The sequence below is a fragment of the Zonotrichia albicollis genome, chromosome 12 (genome assembly GCF_047830755.1).
Source record: "Zonotrichia albicollis isolate bZonAlb1 chromosome 12, bZonAlb1.hap1, whole genome shotgun sequence".
Taxonomy (NCBI): Eukaryota; Metazoa; Chordata; class Aves; order Passeriformes; family Passerellidae; genus Zonotrichia; species Zonotrichia albicollis.
The window spans coordinates 20,961,957-20,981,275 of NC_133830.1; the positions used below are offsets into that span (position 1 = coordinate 20,961,957).

Below are 19,319 nucleotides of genomic sequence, written 5' to 3' on the forward strand. Positions count from 1 at the left end.
AGCAAGTTTTCCTCCATGCCTCTTTTGCAGGCTTTAGCCAAATATCTCAGGGTTCTGCTGCCTACCAGCCTTGGAGCTTTGGCTTCTTGCCCTACAGATCTTCCAGTGCAGATATGAGCAGAACTGTGGTTTTGTTTAGCTGGAAGTTGAGTTCTTCACAGGGGATTTGGGTGGCTGTGAAGCCAAGTGGCATGGCAAGGCTGTGAGCATCCCTGCTCTCCTTTGTCAGCAGATGACAATCTGTCACCAGCTGAAACTCCCAGGCGCCCAGGAGAAGAGCAGCAGATGGAGTCAGCTGCCAAGCAAACTGCTCCCTGGCTCTGTGTGAGGCTTCAGAACCACAGAATCGCAGATTCATTAGGGTAGGAAAAGATCCTTTAAGATCATCGAGTCCAACTGTCAACCTAGCACTGCTGTGTTCACCTCTCAGCCATTTTGGGAGTTTCTGACTGAAGAACACATGGTGGGTTTGCTGGGGTTTGGGAAATTCCTTGGGTTTGTTTTTGTCCCAGTCTTGCCCTCTGTGCAAGTGTCCATAGAGAGGAGGGTTCAGCCCACGGTGACACTGTGGGTGGCACTGGCTGTGTCACTCCCTGGGGACATCACAAGGCTCAAACTGCAGCATGCCAGCAAAATCTGATTCTCTTCCTTGTTCTACCAATCCTGTGCTCTGTGTAGGGATTTGGTCTCTCTGTGGTGAGTAAAATCTTCTGTAACTCGTCTCCCTGTGCCAGGGGAATGGAGCACATGAACAATGTCCACAGGTCCTGCTTGTGGAGCTGCTGGACATCAGCTCTGGGACAGGCACTGCCTCTTGCTTTGTCCTACACTCTGCTGAGGGAATTTTGTACTTCATACATTTTTAACAAGAAAAAAAATGCACTAGGTGGGCATGATATGCTGCTAATGCTGCACTCTGTCTATTTTTAGGAAGCTGTTGGCCTGCTCATTTGCAGTTGTTGCAGTTGAGAACAAATATTCTCAGTCAATGCTGAAATAAAAAATGTGAAGGTGCTGGTTCTGCTGTCAGGCGGGCAGGTGCTGCTCTGAAATGGCTCCATTGAAGTTCAGGAGCACATCTGATCAAAGGGGACATCAAAAGCAGCACAATCTATAAAGCAATAGTGCCTGCATGGAAAGCAGGAGAGCTTTATTGAATTCCATCAATTGTTCTCGGTGTGTTGGGAGCACAGCAAACCTCACCTCTGGGTTTCTGCAAGTGAGGATGAGGCCCGTGGAGGGAGGTGGATGAAGTTCTAAAGAAGAGCTGGCTTTGGCATTTCTGATGGAGGTTTTGCTAGAGCAGGGTCCAAACACATCAGAGATCCCTGCATTGCCCAGCTCAGGGCTGAGGTTGGGGCTGGCAATTCTGCTTGGCTGGCACATGAAGGCAGATTTACATGTTTGGAGTGCAAGGAGATTAAAATACTGATAGAAAGGGGCGAGAGAGGATTGCTCTGGCATTACTGAGGTGTGCACAGTGAAGCCATGTGTGATGAGTGTGAGCATGGAACCTTTACCTGGTGGGTTTTCTTGCTCTGCCCCTACACTCACTCCTGCAGAATTGCCTACTGAAAGTGTTCATCTTTCTCACCTCTTGGCTGTTTGCAGAGAACTGAGTGAATCTCTGAGGCGAAGGAGAACTGCAGATCTGGAACTCGATGGGATCAGGCCATAAGGACGCGTCGGGCAATGTTTTTAGTTGTGAAAAGCACACGGTTAAAGAACAGTTCTTCAGTTTCATCCAAAAGATCAATATTCATTTGACAGTGAGCAGAAGGGGGAGCCAGAAAGGCACAGTGTCAGTGCTCACACTGTATTTGCCATGTGGTGGAACAGGTTCTGTGTCACTGTGCCTGGGTCCAAAAGTCTGATCTGACCTCACTTCCATCATTTTGCTTTCTTTTTTTGACTTTCTCTGTCATCTTCCTGTAATACTAATTCCTTTCAGTTCTAATAAAAACATTTGTAAGATAATGGAGGAATCTTGGCTGAGCATTTGTTGTTTTAATTTCCAGCATATTATATTGATTCTCTGAAGATTGCTTGTCTCCCTGAATGATTTGTGTGTTTGTGGGGTTTTGTTCCTGTGGGGACTGGGAATCAGGAACATGCAGCAGCACCTGCATTAGTGTCCTTACCAGCTTGGAGTAGGAAAGTTGGAGTACTCTGAGTTTGTCATTTTTCCCTTCACAGAGGTAGAAAACTGATTTCCTAGGCCAGGAGATGCACTGGATGAACAGAGCTGTGATTCAGAAGGGGTTTCAAGGTTTTTTCTTTGAGTTTTGGGGGTTCTGCATTTTTTGGTTTTGCTTTCTGTTTTACTTTTTCTTCCTATCCCCTAAAAACAGCCCTAAACAGGAGCTGGGAAAAACCTGCAGATTTCAAATGAAGATGGATGCTCAGCTGGGACTTGTTTGGAAAAGTTTGCAGTACCAGTTCTGCAGAACTTTTCCACTCTTGGAGTTTGAACTTTTGTCTCCCACATTCGAGTGGAAGATCTCCTTGGAAAGGGGGTAGGACACAGGGATGTCCTTGGGGATGGGGTAGGACGCAGGGATGTCCTTGGAGATGGGGTTGGACACAGGGATGTCCTTGGAAAGGAGGCAGGACACAGGGATGTCCTTGGGAAGGCATTGGGTAGGACACAGGGATGTCCTTGGAAAGGAGGTAGGACACAGGGACATCCTTGGAAAGGAGGTAGGACGCAGGGATGTCCTTGGGAAGGGGGTAGGACACAGGGATGTCCTTGGGGATGGGGTAGGACACAGGGATGTCCTTGGAAAGGAGGTAGGACACAGGGATGTCCTTGGGAAGGAGAGGATTCTGCTAAGAAGCCCGTTGAGTTTTGGCAGTCAGCAAAGTCTTGGTGGAGGTGTGCTGGGTACTTTCACAGTGCTGTGCCTCAGGTACCCTTCCAGAAGACTATTTCTGTTTTAGATCAAAGAAAAGTGCAGTAGCGCACCAGAAATCCTTTCTCAGGCTCTTTCTGTGGTTTGATGTGTTTTTTTCTTCCTCCCCTTCAGTTATTGTGTGGTGAGCCTTGACGGGCTTTTAATGCCCTGCCAAGTTCTCTGGGAGCTGCAGAGACCATCCCTCTAATGGAAATATGATGTAATTATACTTCAGCATCCTCTAAATGGGTCTCTTCTGCTACCAGGGTGCTCACATGTCCATGCAGTTGGAAGTTTTGTTTTGTGCATCTGTTTTTAAAGAGGATGTGGCTCCAAACTATCACAGAGGGCCAGGAGAGCCAGCTGTCCAAAGCTTCTGGTACCCAGAGCTGGCTGTGATGACTACAAATGTCTTTCATTTGTCTGATTAAATAACTCCTCTAACACAGTAATAATCAAAAGTGCTTGTTATCACTATTCAGCTACACTACTAAGTGACCAGAAATGTGAAGAAAAACCAGGGTGGATACAAAAGAAACCCTTCAGGACTGTAAAAGTTCACCTTTTAACCCATCTTTTCAGCACCTGCCTGGAGCAGGGCTGTGGTGGAACAAAGGCTGTGGAGTGATGTCCGTGCTGGGCATTGTGTGTGCTGGTCCCACCCTCCCTGCAGCAAATGCTGCTGCCAGAGAGCCAAAATCCCCGGGGACCTGGCTGCCCTTGGAGCTGGGATCACACCCTGGTGTGCTCACCACGGGCTGTGGGGAACACTCAACACCCCAAATGCAGGCAGGGACAGGGAGCTGTGTTTCCATTGGAAGCGGGGCTGCATTTTCCTCACCTGACCTCATGGAGATGAGGCAGAGATTGGCTGGAGAGCCCAGCTGGGGTGGGGACTCACCTGGCCTTGGGTGCTTTCTAGGACTGCTGTGTGCTGCTGCATGTGCTTGAGCTGCAGTGTTTGGATTTCCAGAACCCAGGGAATCTGTTTTGGGCCTGCTCTTGGTTGGCTTGCCTGGTTCCAGGCCAATTCACAGCTCAGAACTTGTCTGTGTTTGGAAATGGATTTTAGAACAGATGCACGGCCAGTGGACCCAAGTGCCAAAACACAAATCCCAGAATCCCAGACTGGTTTGGGTTGGAAGGGACCTTAAATCCATCTCGTTCCAACCCCCTGCCATAGCAAGGACACCTCCTACTGTCCCACGCTGCTCCCAGCCCTGCCCAGCCCGGCCTTGGGCACTGCCAGGGATCCAGGGGCAGCCACAGCTTGTCCCCCCTCCCAGGGAAGGATTCTCCCAATATCCCATCCATGCCTGCCCTCTGGCAGTGGGAGCCATTCCCTGTGTCCTGTCCCTCCATCCCTTGTCTCCAGTCCCTCTGCAGCTCTCCTGGAGCCCCTTTAGGGACTCTGAGCCCTCCCAGAGCTTTCTCCTCTCCAGGTGAGCTCCCCCAGCTCTCCCAGCTGTCCCTATGCTGCTGTGAGCAAACAGTGGGTGCATTTTGAAGATGTGCCACCTCCTGTCAGGTGTGGCACCACTGCAGGACAGGGGGAGCAGCTCAGGGCACAGGAGCCCCTCTGGCCATCCCTGCTCACCTGCAGCACCTCAGCTCTGAGTGCTCTCAAATCCCCTGGTCACTCCCTGCCCTGCTGTGTGTGCCCACAGGAATCTCACTGAGCTCATAGGTGAGTTTCCTTGGACAAAGATCACAGAAAACCCCATGGCTTAAATGGTTCCTTTGGAAATCATTGAAATGGTAGCTAATGATGCTCTTGTTTCACTCTGTGCTTCATTCTGCAGCAGTGTGCTCAGAATAGCTTGGAGTGGATTTGGCCAGTTTGGATTTTTTACAGTCAATATTTTCAAGACAGAAGTGAAAAGCAAAATAGGTGTGGGATTAAAAGAGAGGAGAATTGTTTACATTAACGGAACAACAGATGTCTGACAGCTTTAAAAATAAAAACAATCAATTTCCAGCAGTGGTGGTTATGGAGTAGACCACTAGAACATGGCTCCAGGGAGAGATGGTGGGTAAAGGAGCCCAGTTTGTCCCTGAGCAGGCCATGGGAAACTCTGAGGGCACCAAGCTGGGCTCAGGGCTGCTGGGGCTCCTTGGTCCCACAGCTCTGAATTAACAATCGAGTTGCAATCACCAAGTGTCAAACTCAGAACACCACCACCTCCAAAGGACTCAGAACAACATTTGTACCTGCAAAGAGCTCGGTTCCTCCTGCTCTGGGCAGACCCAGGGGCAGCTGAGCACCCAGAGCTGAGTCACACAGTGACTCACACTCGTGCCCTGGGGTTTTGTTTTCTTTTCAAAGCAGTTTCCTGTATTTTGGTCATATAGGATTACAATTTAAAGCCCTGGTTGACCTGTTTGGGTATGCAAGTTCAAAGAAATACAGACTTGCAGATGTTAACCAAACATGTATCACTTCTAGATGCTGTTTCCATGTCACTTTTCAAATTTTGTGACAACTCAGGAGAAAAAACTCTTAATGATGTGAATTTGCAGTGATTTAAAAATAAATTGCTGAGAATTGTCCCTTGTGATTAAAGAGGCTGTAAATCAAGTGTGTAGGTAACTTTCTAAGCCTTGCTTTGCTTGCTGAGGTCTTTGATGTTCAGGCACAGATGTTCAGCCTGTGCCAGGGCAGAGTCAGCATCCCAAGCCCTGTGTCCCCTCTGTGCCATGGGCTCAGTGCCCTCCCCTGTGCCATCAGCTGAGTGTCCTCCTCTGTGCCACCAACCCAGTGCCCTCCTCTGTGCCCTGAGTTCAGTGCCCTCCCCTGTGCCATGGGCCCAGTTCCCTCCCCTGTGCCATCAGCCCAGTGCCCTCACCTGTGCCATCAGCCCAGTGCCCTCCCCTGTGCCACCAGCTCAGTGCCTTCCCCTGTGCCATGGGCTCAGTGCCCTCCCCTGTGCCACCAACCCAGTGCCCTCCTCTGTGCCCTGCGTTCAGTGCCCTCCCCTGTGCCATGGGCCCAGTGCCCTCCCCTGTGCCATCAGCCCAGTGCCCTCATCTGTGCTCTGAGCTCAGTGCCCTCCCCTGTGCCACCAGCTCAGTGCCCTCCCCTGTGCCACCAGCTCAGTGCCTTCCCCTGTGCCATGGGCCCAGTGCCTTCCCCTGTGCCACCAGCTCAGTGCCTTCCCCTGTGCCATGGGCTCAGTGCCCTCCCCTGTGCCACCAGCTCAGTGCCTTCCCCTGTGCCATGGGCCCAGTGCCCTCACCTGTGCCATCAGCCCAGTGCCCTCACCTGTGCCCTGAGCTCAGTGCCCTCCCCTGTGCCACCAGCTCAGTGCCCTCCCCTGTTCCCTGCGGCCCCTCCTGGGCCCCTCACACAGAATTCCCTCCATGGCTCAGCTCTGTGGGGCTGCTCTGGCTCTCCTGCAGCTGGGATTGCCCCCGAGCTGGGTTTGCTCCCTGAGCTGGGGTTGCCCCCTGAGCTGGGGTTGCCCCCTGAGCTGGGACACGGCTCTGCTCTCAGGCAGGCTCTGAGACCAGCAGTTGGTAAATTGCAGTGATCTCCATAGCTGAAAAATGTCTGAGGCATTTTAATCAAATAAATCAAACTGGCCCAAGTGTCTGCTGTGGCTCATAAAAAAATCAGAGGAGCAAGTAGTGCTGAACACACACATTGTGTTTTGTGCTGCAGCAAAGTGAGACAAATGCCCCGCTCTGTGTCAGCAGGTAATGACATCTCCCACAGAGCAGAGTTCCTGTGTTAATCATATTTGACTTCTCCAACTGCCTCGCTTCCTCCTCCCAGCCCAGCCAGCAGCTTGCTGAAATTGTGACAAATGCTCACACACATCACAGAATAAAAATCCTGTTCAATCTTTTCCCCATCCCTGTGCCCAGAAGGCTCCCAGTGAATCCTTTGCTGGGTTTGCAGGCGTCCTCCATCCAAACTTCTTCCTGGAATTCCACCTGAAGCCTCTCTGTGTCCTGTTCACGGGCTGGGCTTTCCTTTGCACAGGATAATGGATTCTTTAAGCTTTGAAAGTGAGTTGTTGTGGCCTAAAGTAACAAATCAGTTTTGGAATGCATGCTGTCTGTTGTAAATGATTTGGGGGTAATAAATTTTCTGGTACAAAGCAATAGGCAGAGTTTTCATAATGTTGAACAGTTTGGACTTGTCTTGGAGGGAACAATGTCGCGAAAGCAATGTGCTGGTTCCAACTATTTGTTATTATAAAAGACAATTTTTTTTTCCTTAAGGTAGAATCCTCATCAGATTTCATGCTTTGCTGTAACTTGTTTTATTCCTTATGTTAGACAAACAAAAATATTTGAGCATAGTTGTGTATCTGTTACATCTGTTAATGTAAGCTTTTTTTTTTTTTAGGCTGCTTAGAAAGGCTTATACATGCTACCTCTTTTACTAAAGGCTCATGAAAGTGGATTTGATTGCTCCTAGAGCTTTTGATAAGCTACATTTGAACCTGGCTGATTGAAAACTGAGGCCACACTGCAGAAGCTGTCTGTATTACCTTAAATTTAACAGGATGGTTTTCCAGCACTCATTCATTGCCTCCTGGAAACGTTCACAGGTGGCAATTTCTAGAGCTCCCCCACAGGCAAATCTGATGAAATACCTGTTCCAGACAGCCCTCAAGTCAGAACTGAGTTTTGGTGAGGCTGGATGTGCAGAAACCAGACTCTTGCACTTTTCCATGGCAGCATCTCTCTGGGATCTGTGCAAACCACGAGAAGCTCGAGTCTTTATCTGGGTACCCAGCTTTAGGGGCTGCAGTGCAGGAAAAATGAACTCTCTTCATTTTCAGCAGCCACAAGACTGAATGGCTTCACTTTCCTAACTTTTCTAACACTTCTCTTTCCCCAGAGCCCCTTGATTGTTGCAGTGCCCAGGGTGCCAGTTGGGTTTGGGCTGGGTGTTCCTGGCTTAAATCGGAACAGTGAAAGAAACTTGTGCATTCAGAATAGATTAAAATCTGCTCAAATGAGACCTTTGACTGTAAACTGGGGAGTGATCATTTGTGGGTGAGTTTCCAGAGCAATCTGAGCTGGCTGCTTTGGGCTTTGTCATTACCCTGGCTGCAGTTTGCCGTGCAGGGGCTGCATCAGCAGGCTCTTGGCTGAGGAGGGAGCAGAGGAGCTGCTGCTGCAGGGCTGGGAAAGCTCAGGATTCTCTTCATCAGAGGGATCTGACAATTCTCCCCTTTCCCATCCCTGTGTGCACCTGTTCATGGCTGGAGCAGGGCAGGGCAGTAACTGCCCACACAGGGCCCTCTCTGTCCCTGCCCAGACTCTTCTTGCCCCATGGCTGCCCCATGGCTGCTCACTGCCCACACAGGGCCCTCTCTGTCCCTGCCTAGCTCTGTTTGCCCCATGGCTGCCCCATGGCTGCTCACTGCCCACACAGGGCCCTCCTGTCCCTGCCTAGCTCTGTTTGCCCCATGACTGCCCCATGGCTGCCCCATGGCTGCTCACTGCCCACACAGGGCCCTCCTGTCCCTGCCTAGCTCTGTTTGCCCCATGGCTGCCCCATGGCTGCTCACTGCCCACACAGGGCTCTCCTGTCCCTGCCCAGCTCTGTTTGCCCCATGGCTGCCCCATGGCTGCTCACTGCCCACACAGGGCCCTCCTGTCCCTGCCCAGCTCTGTTTGCCCCATGGCTGCTGTTCCCAGCAGCGGCACCAGCACAGGCAGGGACAGCAGGGTGAGGTTGCCCAGGGAGGCTGTGCTGCTCCTGTGCCAAGGGCAGGATGGGGCAAAGCCCTCCCAGAGCCTTCCTCCCTGCCTGCCCCTCTCCCTCCTTCCCTCATCCCTGCTCTGGTCCCCAGGGATGGGTCACACCTTCTCCTCATTTCTGAGAGTTGGGGGAGAGAGCAAAGCTCCAACATCCAGGGATGTCTGAGCCTGCAGGGAGCTGGAACTCTCTCTGGGCCCACATTTCTGTGTCTTTAGTTCTTTTTCCTCTCTCACAAACCAGGAGCTCTATGGCCACTCAGGAAATTAACTTGCTTATTGATCTTCCTGAGGGCCCGGGGATGTAATTCTGTCTTTATTACATCAGATTTTAGGAGATATTTTTGAACAGTGGCAAAAGCATAAAAAGCGCAGGGGAAAAAAGCTCACCAAAAAAAATGGTAGCAGCAGCATTATGTCTCAGGTTTGTGGGGCTGATGAAATCAGTCTGTGTGCATGGGGAAGAGAGGGAAGATTTTAGCAACTTATGTACTTTAGGAAATTTATGTCAGAAATTTATATCAGAAATCTTAATATTAGATTTATTTATAATCTTCAAATTTTCCTTATTTTAGGTCACAGAGAGAAGTTCAGGGTTTATTGTGCAGCATTTCCACCACATATTTTTCAGAGCTACTTATCTTCCTCATTCCCCTTTGTAGCCTAAAACTTGGCTTGGCAGCTCCTGAGGTTTTCCATGGAATTGCTTAAGGTGTTCCCATAACAGCCTGCACTGATTTCCATAGAGCAAATGTTCTCCTCTTTCCCAAAGAACACCCTGCAATGTGTGACTTCCACCAGCAGCCTCAGCAAAAATGTGCCCTGGATCTGCAGGGATCAAATCTGAACCAGCTCAGGCAGATCAGTTCTGTTCTAGCATGAGAACACGAGTAAGGCTGATTTCTTCATTCCAATTTATGCTTTGGATTTTCCCCTCAGCTTTCCAGCATCTACAAGTGAGAATTTCTAATATACAGGACAAATGTTCATCAATACACAGGCACATGATTTTTCTGGGACAGCTTTGCTAACATGCTCTTAGAAGTAACTATTTGTCATTTAAACTCCATTTGATGAGTTAGAAGTGAGAGAAGCCGTTCATAAAAATTATTTCTTTCTGACTTCCACAAAAACTCGGGCAATTGTTTAATCACATTAAAAAATCAAGGCAGTTAAAACTAAATTTTCTTGGGGATTTTGCTTTCAAGACTTATTCCAGGTTTCTTACAGAACATTCTTCTGTGTACAGGAAGTGAAGTCAGACCTGGCTCCAAAAATGGTGGCACCAAAATCACGTCATCCTGCAGCAATTAACATTCACTTTGACAGGACAGAAAATGTTGATGAGGCTCCCAAGAAATGAGAGAACAAGACACAGTGCTGGTGGTGAGTTGATTTTTTATTTTTTCCTGATTAAAGCAGGAGCAAGCACAAGTCCTACATTCCCAACAGGTAAAGGATTCCAGCCTTATTATAATGTGGCTTCAATGTGAAGCTGTCAGATCTGCAGAGTGAGAAAAAGCAGAAAAAGTCTGTCACCCTGGCATTTCTGTTTCCACATTTTCCTTATCACCAAGCAAAGAATGCATTTTTTCATTTACACCTGCCTGTACCTTTATGCAGCACAAGCAGCCTTTCATGCATTTCAGAGGAGTGAGATGTCATGCTAATGATATGTTTCTTTTTCTGCCTTTTGAAGGGCAATTTAAATTGTCTCCCTGATGCTGGATTTGCATTAGTGATGCTAAAACGTGTGCACGTGAGTGCTGTAAATGGATACAGTGGAGGAGTGCAGGTATTTCTTTCCTCCAGACTGATTTTTTTTCCCCTTATTGAAATACAAATTGCCATGTCTGTTTAAAGCTGAAGTGTGGGGTGTTCTTATTAGCACCTCTAGCCTGAAGCTTTTTCATGTTCAAATGAATGTTAAGTGTTACCAGGATTACACATTAGACACTTTAAAAGAATGGGTTGAGAAGCTCATTTCAGCTGTTTATTGTTCATTCCAGGGTGTATTAACTATGCTCATTTAAAAATCATATTTCCTCATCTTCTGATATTTTGGAGAAGAAATAAGAAAAGGCAGATAAAATTTAGGCCTTGTATCAGCTTACATCGATTATCCTGCATTTTGATCTTGCATTTCTCCTAAATTGGCTAAATAGTTAAAGAATAAGGGAGCAGGAATGACTAACTGCATTGAAGGCCTTCTGTTTTTTCTTTTTATTGATACCATCCCCTGGCTGTAGAAAAGAGACAGTCTGCAAAGAGACATTTGATGGTGACTGGCAGCTCTATAGATATTTTCAGCATATGTTTAAGTACTAAGAAAGTTTTTTTCTTCTCAGAACACACAGAGTGCAGCTTTAGAAGGGAATATTCTGAAAGTGCATTCAGCCTGTGATTTGGTGGCCAGCAGCAGTGCCTGGACTGACCATTTGGTGAAATGCTTCCAAGAAAGCTTTCAGATGTGCACCAGCTCCATGCACTGTGTGGATGTGTCCCCCCCATGCAGGGCAGAGGACGCTGTGGCTGCAGGAGCCTCTAAAAATGCCAGGTTGCTTAAAATTTTTGGATGCAGCATATCCTGACCCTGTGATTTAAACAATCTTTGAATAGAGGGCTCCCTCAGGGGTCTCAGGATTGAGAGCACTGGGAGGGGCAGTGAGAGGCTGTGACACAGGAGAGGCTTCCCCACTCCCTGTCCTCCCAAATCTGGGAAATCCTCTCACTGGGAAGGAGCCACAAGGGGTACAGGACTGTCTCATTGAGGAAAAAGGTTCTCTGAGATGCAAGATCCTAAAACATCTGGTTTCACGCCAAACAGAAGAGATTTTGGACAAGGGGAAGCAAGGAAAAAAGGAAAGGGGGAAACTGCCTCCTAATACTTGATTTGAAGAGCAAGCCTTGGGTTCAAACCTTGGGCAGAGGTTCAAGTCAGTTCTTTATCTAGACCAGTTCACCTAATCCTGGTTATCAGCCTGCTCCTCTCCTGTAGGCATGAGCTGCTGTATAGCCAAGGGGAAGAAACTTCCCAGTGAAGAAATACCAGGGAACTTGCCTCAGCTAGCTGCAGGAGCTGAAAGAATTTCCCCCTCTAATTCAGATTGCAGACACTTCTCTCTGAAGCCTTTTTGGTTGGAGTTTTTTTGTTTGGTTGGTTTTTGGTTTTTTTTCCCTTTTATTTATTTATTTAAGAAAATTTATTAATGTGCCTCTCTCAGTTTTGATGGGACTCTTTAGTGTCTCAGCTGTGGAACCTCCAGGCTCTCAGCTTTCCCAGCTCCTTGTCAGCCAGCAGGACTGCCCCAGCCTGTGCTGAGCAATTGTGAATTCTGTGCACAGACAAGTGCCTTGAGGTTTTAGTGACCCTGCAATTTACTCCTAGGCTGTGGTAAACTCTCATTTGTATAATTCATGGAAATTACTGAATGAAAAGGGCACTATAGAATATTGTTTCCAGTACAGCAGCCTGCTCTGACTAAAACAATGGGGGTAAAATGAAGCATTTCTAGAAGAACTGGCCATCTGTCCAAACACTGCTCAGCTCCTTGTCCGAAGGCTATTTGGTGGAATTTGGTGGTGAAGTGTTTGTCTGTGCACCTGTGGATCCACACAAGGACACTTTTTCTTCCTTGGATAAATATTTATACAGGAGATACTTGCACTTAATACTGCTTGTTTTCCTTTTGCTCTAGTGAAAATATTACTGTTAAAATAGAGCAGGAGAGGAATATCTGCAGCTCCATGTGCTCCTGGAGGCTGAAGATGTTTCCCTGATGATTCACTGGGGAGCTCTGTGACAGCAGCAGTGCAAGGAGCCCCTGGCACAGAGTGTCCCTGGCACGGGCTCAGGGACTGGGCAGCACCAGGATTTGCCTCTTTCCTTCCTGGGGAAGCCAAGCACAGCAGCCCTGGGCCGTCATCCAGCACTTAAACCTCTTGATGGATCTGAAAGAGCTGCAATTCGTGGATGTCGAACATATTTGAGTCCTGACAATTCTGTGATGTCAGAGCCTGACCACTCCGGCTGTTTGTCTCTGCATGGACACCCATAGGATGGCCCTGGGACAGCCCGCGCTCCAAAGGATGAGTCTGGAGTCTTCAGATTTTCAGTCTTCGATATTGTTTATTATTCCTTATCTACAAAATTTTCTTCCAGCCCGACAGAGGTCTGACCAGCAGGGCAGCCAAGGGCACTCTGATCTCCCACTGGGCGGTCGTCTATTTTTATACTAAAAACTACGTACATCATATTTACCTTTATTTCCCAGTACCTTTCACCCATCTTAGCAACTGCACCTTCACCAAGAACCAATCCCACAGTGCCAACATCACCACAGAAAAAGGATGACAAGGAGAAGAAAGAAGGACAAGACACGCCCTGATCCCTCCATCTTGTCTCCATAACCCCCTTATACCAAAATCCCTGCACCCTCTCACTGCAGCTCAGAGCTGCTGGCAGCAGTTTTATAGAGCCCTCACTGGGGTCTGCCCCTCGCTTCTTCTTCCTTCAGTGCTGCCACAGTGGGGAAAATTAGAAGTGAAAAATAAAATAAAAAAAAATCTTTATTCCCTTTGGCTCAATTGCAGAAACCTTATCAGATCCCTTCCAGGGCTCATCCTTACAGCAGGAGGGTGTAGATGGAGTTTGGTCTGCTTTGTTATGAGAGATGACAACAACAAAGTGATATTTGGATAAATTTCAGTTCACTGTTTTAAAAATGGATTGCTGAACTAAGAGAAAAAGCTATGCTAGAAGAAACCTAAAATTCTGGGGTCTGGGGTGGTTTTATGCATTTTAGAGAGCTCTGCCTTGTTTTCAGTTCCTCTGTGTGATTTATGAGGTCACAGGACTGCTTTTCTTTCTTTGGTGAATTTGGTGATTCTCTGCAAAACTACTGACTGTAATGAAAATAATTTAAGTTCTTTTTATTGTAGTGCAGTGTTAATTCTTAGAAATGCAAAACATTACAAAATGCACACCTTACAATATAATAGATATCCAGGCAATAAAGCAGCCCCTGTTCCATTATAAGGCACCAGTGTTAAGTGATTGTTTCCTTTATGCTGCCTGAATTTCTAATTTCTCTTTGTTAGAAACCTGTTTAAGTAAAATCAACAAATGCAGTTTGCTCCAAATATGTAACCTGCTGCTCCCTGGTGCTTGTAAGCAATCCTTAATCTTCTTTTTTTCTCTTGCTGTCATCTCCAAGGGCTCTTCCTGCAATGATTAGAAGCCTTCTTCACCTTCGGGAATGGCTCAGAATCACAAACAATATATTCAGATGAAAGGGAAATGCTTGACCAGCCTGTCCTGGCAGCTCTTTGATCTCCTTGGGGCCGGAGCATCTTCCAGCCACCCCCTTGGGAAGGGGAACAAGGGACACATTGTCCTGGGGGGCACAGGGGTCTGCATTCCTCATTTAGGCAGGAAAACACCCATCCCCTCCTCTGTGCTGGGCTCGATGGAAAACTGGGAATCTTTCAGGAAGAAAAAGAAAGCAACAACAACATGCTGTTAATGAACTGGCCAGTCAGTGCCAGGCCAGGGTGGGCAGGGCACACACAGGTGAGTGTGCACAAGTTCTGGAGACTTCTTTGGCAAGGAAAACATTGGTTTTCTTGAATGAGACTATCAGAAAAAAGAACAGTCAGAGTTTAACTGGAGGTGGCAACAAAGAGCAAAATGATGGGAAGGCTTGAGCACGAGGTAGTGCTTGGCTTTAATTTAGAAACTTGCTGTGTGTGCAAGTTGAGATTTAGTAAGGAACTGAGAATTGTCATTTGAAGGCACAGCAGAAGCTCCTGGTGGTCAGCCTGCCCTAAATAAAAAGTTTTGATGGTTCAGATGATGCTGAATTCATGCTGTGACACACTCTGTGTTCAGTGATTCTGAAGTATTTTCTGAAGAATTTTATCGTGGTTTCTGTGTTTAAGATGTGTGATGTGCAAGAAGGACATAGACATGATTTCACTCCATAGCTGGTGCCAGCACTAAGATCTGGGGCTTTGTTAAATCCTCCTAAATTTGAAAACCTTCAAATTATTGGAGATTAAATTAAATATGGAGATTAGATTAAATATGGCCAATTTCACAGAGAAAGCTCAGGGTGAGTGGGCAGTAGAACATGAATTCTGGCTCCAGGATCCTCATCTCAAATTCCGGTTTATATTGTTTTAAGACATGCAGTTATGACAATTTAAAATTACAAGTGGCTGAATGCACGAACCAAACAGACCTGTCAAAGGCATCAGAGGTAATTTGCCATCTTCTTTTCCTGTTGTCTCCTCTAACATGACAAAAAGATAGTTTTGTTCCCTGTACTGACTCTGCTCTGCAGCTTCTCCCTCTTGCCTTGGTTCAAGGGAGGCAGAATTCTTGTTTTCCCCTAAACCTACCCAGCCTTTTGATAGGGGCTCTCTGATTTCTCTACATTGTGAAGTGCTGGTTAAGCTGATAATGAACAAATAAAATTTTAAGTGGAATGAATACATGCTGATAGACAGATAAATCTTTTTCTTGGATTTTTGCATACTTAAAGATCTGGCCTCACTCCCATTCCATTGAGGGCAGATGAGATGCCTGTGAGATTAGTCCCATATTAATGACTACAGAACATTATGTCATAGAGGAGTTTAACAAAAGATTGTGTCATATAGGTACTAAAAAAACCCAGTTACCTTCCTAAGGCAGTGCTACAAAACCTGTTGGTTCAGCAGATCCTAAACTCGCATCAACAACTTTTTGTGCTCTTTAAACCATTTGCATTACTGAAATGCTGATTGATTTCTGCTGTGTTATTGTCCAACCTACGACTTGCTGAAAATATCCTGTGGTATTGTTTTCCCCCTGCTTCTTTTGAAGCGATTACAAAATGCAGAGATGAAATAAGATACTGTAAAATGCAATTTCGATGGATTCTGCCTGATCCACAGGTAATGACAGGGATGCTATTTGTGGGCTCTGGGGAGATGGGAACGTTTGAGCAATACCCAAAGCATCAAATGCCCAGAGCCAGGCAGGAGTGACTCAGGGTGTTCTCCCAGCAGATGTCCTGAAGCAAAGTGGGTTTGTCTGGATGTGTGTGTAAGTTCTGATGTGCACTCAGGCACACAAAGGAGGAGGCTGACTTCTAGAAAGGCTTCAGCATAGAGTTCTGTCTGAGATTAGAGCTCCTGATGGATGCCCTCAGAATGTCGATATCGGGTTACTCCCTCCATCCATCACAGCCTGCTTGCAGCTACTTTGAAAATGAAGGAGGAGCAATTAAAATGACAAACAGGGGGTAAACAAGGCTTGGAGCCTGAGCTGCCTTAGAGCTGCTTGGGTGAGAGGCACAGCCCTGGGCTGGATGCTCTGAGCTGCTCTGAGCCAGGGCCATGAGCACCAGCAGGAACCAGCTGTGAGCTGGACCTGGAGCTCCTCTGCTCACCTCAGACCCCTGGACCAAACACCACACTGCACAACTGAGGGGCTCCAGTGGGTGCAAACCTTTAGACCACTGTTCAAAACTCTCCGGAATGTGTTTTGAAATACTAAGCCATTGAATTTTAGCCATAAATTCTCAAGTACTATTTACCTCCTTTGTTCATCCAAACAGCTGCTGGCAACTGCCATCATCTCCTGCAAAGTTGACATTAGCAAGAAATAATTGAATTTCTTGTCTTTTACTACATAATTGCAACAAAAAAAAAAAACTAACCCAACACCCTACCTTAAAGGGAGGGGGAGGGCAAGGAAAGGTGCATAATTGGAGAGACAATCCCTGTCTCACACATGTAGTGACAAGCTTTATGTGATTTTTATTGCAATAATTACTGTATCCTGCTGATCAAGAATAATTATCATCACCATAGCAACTTCCTATGGAAAGAGTGATTGGGGGTGGGACAGAGTGAATGGTTCCTTGATAGCAGCTTTGGCTTGCTCGTTTGGGATGTTCCTGTGCCTCCATTTGGGTCTGGATACATGAATGCAAATCCCCCACGTTTATTTTGGCAAACAAAAACACAAATTGGGAAATGGGGGTTGTTGCATCAGCATGAAATTCTTTAATTCAGGTCCTGCTTTGGCTGGGAGCTGGGGAGCAGAGCCTGGAGCCCCTGAGCTCAGAGAGTGTTTTGAATGATTTCTGTTTGAAACCCTCTCTCCTCATGATTTCTGTTTGAAACCCTCTCTCCGCATGATTTCTTGCAAAATGCATTGCTTGTTGATTTTTTTTTTCATTTCTTCTTTTAGTAGCATTTCACCTGTGCAGAGGTGATGCTGTTTCAAAGGCAGCTTTCAGATTATTTTAAAATAAAAAATAACATTTTGAGGAATACCAGGTGGCCTGGACATTTGTAAACACAGAGAGCCGCCATTTTAATGGTTTGAGTAGATGATGAAAACAACTCATAAAGTGACGATTATGCTATATGAGTTCATAAAGAGGACTTATGATACTCCAAAAAATCAGTATATCTTTACCAAAGTTTCCAAATTCCTCCCACCAAGAGTTAAGGCGGCAATAGCACAGACCCAGTGCTTTAGGGGAACCAGAAGAACAGATCTAAGGTATGTGGCAAGTTTGCAGCATGGTGCTAAACCTTCCCAGTCCTGAGGGTACAGTCAGTGTGATTTGTTCACTTTGGCATTGCCAAAATAACTGCAGTGAGGCAGGGCTGAGCTGGGGACAGGGGCTGGCATCCTGAAAATCTGAATTCCAGTGTTTTGTCCACAGATTCCAGGTCCCTGATGCTCCCTTGGTGGTGCCACACTGGATGCTGAGCGGTTTGGTGGTGCTGGAGGAGGAGTTTGCTCCCTCTTTCCTTCTTCCATGGGGATTTCCCTCCCAGTGCCAGATTCACTGGGTTGGTTGTGAGGGGAACTCTTGTGGGTGGGTGGGGAATAGTTTCACCCTGCCAGCCTGCAGGGTGGAGGGTCTGTAAGGAATATCTTGGTTTGTCACAGGAGCAGGGACATCCCTGTCCCTCACACCCTGCTCACGGCTTGCTCACACCCTACTCACACCCTGCTCATACCCTGCTCACACCATGCTCACACCCCTGCTCACAGCCTGCTCACACCCTGCTCATGTCCCTGCTCACACTCTGCTCACCCCCTGCTCACCCCCTGCTCACACCCCTACTCACACCATTGCTCACACCATACTTACACCCTGCTCACACTCTGTTCATGTCCCCTGCTCACACCCCTGCTCACACGCTGCTCACACCCCTACTCACATCCTACTCACACCCCTGCTCACACCCTGTTCACATCCCTTGCTCACACCTTGCTCACACCCCTGCTCACACCCTACTCACATCCTGCTCACTCTGCTCATGTCCCCTGCTCACACCCTGCTCATATCCCTGCTCACACCCTGCACACGTCCCTGCTCACATCCCCTGCTCACACCTTGCTCACACTCTGCTCACACCCCTGCTCACACCCTGCTCACACCCTGCTCACACTCTGCTCACATCCTGCTCACACCCTGCTCATGTCCTGCTCATGTCCCCTGATCACACCCTGCTCACACCCTGCTCAAATCCCCTGCTCACACTCTGCTCATATCCCTACTCACATCCCTACTCACATCCCTGTTCACACCCTACTCACATCCCTACTCACACCCCTGCTCACACCCCTGGCACTTGGTCCCGTGGCCGAGAAATGACTGCTGTGACTGATTCAAAATTCTCCTGCTCTCAATGCCTGTTGAAATCTTTCATCTCCCACTCATTTAATTTGCATTGCACTGCTTCCAAACTGCTGTGTGGCCTTCAGGGCACTTTAAAAGTAGCATTCTAAATCTACAAGTTGCTTCCTCTAAGAGCTGTTTTCCTCTCAAAATAGAAGCATGTGTCTACTGGGGAAGGCAAGATGAGCCTGGGATGGTTTTTTTCCCCTGTTGAGGTCTTATTGTATGCAAAGCATTATCCTGTGGAGGTCTAGATCCTCTGGAAGTTCTGTAAAACCAAACAAGTGCTGCCTTCAGTGTGGACAATGCCCTCAGGCACAGGGTGGGATTGTTGGGGGTCCTGTGCAGGGCCAGGGGCTGGACTGCATGGAATCACAGGAAGCAAATTCTAGTTTTAGCTACTGTGTCTGACAAATCACTTAAGATTTGCTTCTGGTTTTTATAAGTGATGTAGTTATGACCTTACACCATTTTGAACCAAAATAATTCATGTTTCTGCACTTTGACTGGTTTTTCTACCTGTTGCTCTAACTACTGGGCACTAAAATGACAGCAAGAAACATTTGCAGAGTGTGACCAAATATCACATAATTAAGCAATTTGACATTGGAATGCAGAAACCAAAATGTAACAGTAAAAGACTGGTCTAGATTTCATCTGCTCAAAGTAATAATAAAGACATCAGCAGGGAAATCAGTCATGCACATATATTATTTGTGTGCACTTAAGTTGGACAGATAGGATAATGGATGTAGTACACACCAGATGTTACATTTCCTGGAAATAGATATGTTAAAGGAGCTCACAAGTGGTTGTCAATGCCCCTTTCATTACCCCATCAGTCTAAATTTATCCAGTTGAAATAAACATCTTAGTTTGTCTGAACTGAGGATTCACCTTTAAATTCTCTGTGCTACTTTTATATGCACGAAATAATAGTTAAAAACTCTGCCATGCAATGCTCTGGTGTTTCTTAAATCCTCTAGCAAATTTAAAGGGTAGGAACTTTCTCACA

General features: G+C 47.0%; 1 long non-coding RNA gene across 1 annotated transcript; it reads left to right on the top strand.

Moving 5' to 3' along the window:
* Window positions 1-9,491: 9,491 nt before the first annotated feature.
* Window positions 9,492-15,022, top strand: LOC141730686 (uncharacterized). Its single transcript, XR_012582304.1, has 3 exons — window positions 9,492-9,568; window positions 9,862-9,998; window positions 12,311-15,022. It is a non-coding gene; the product is annotated as an uncharacterized LOC141730686 (long non-coding RNA).
* Window positions 15,023-19,319: the final 4,297 nt, after the last annotated feature.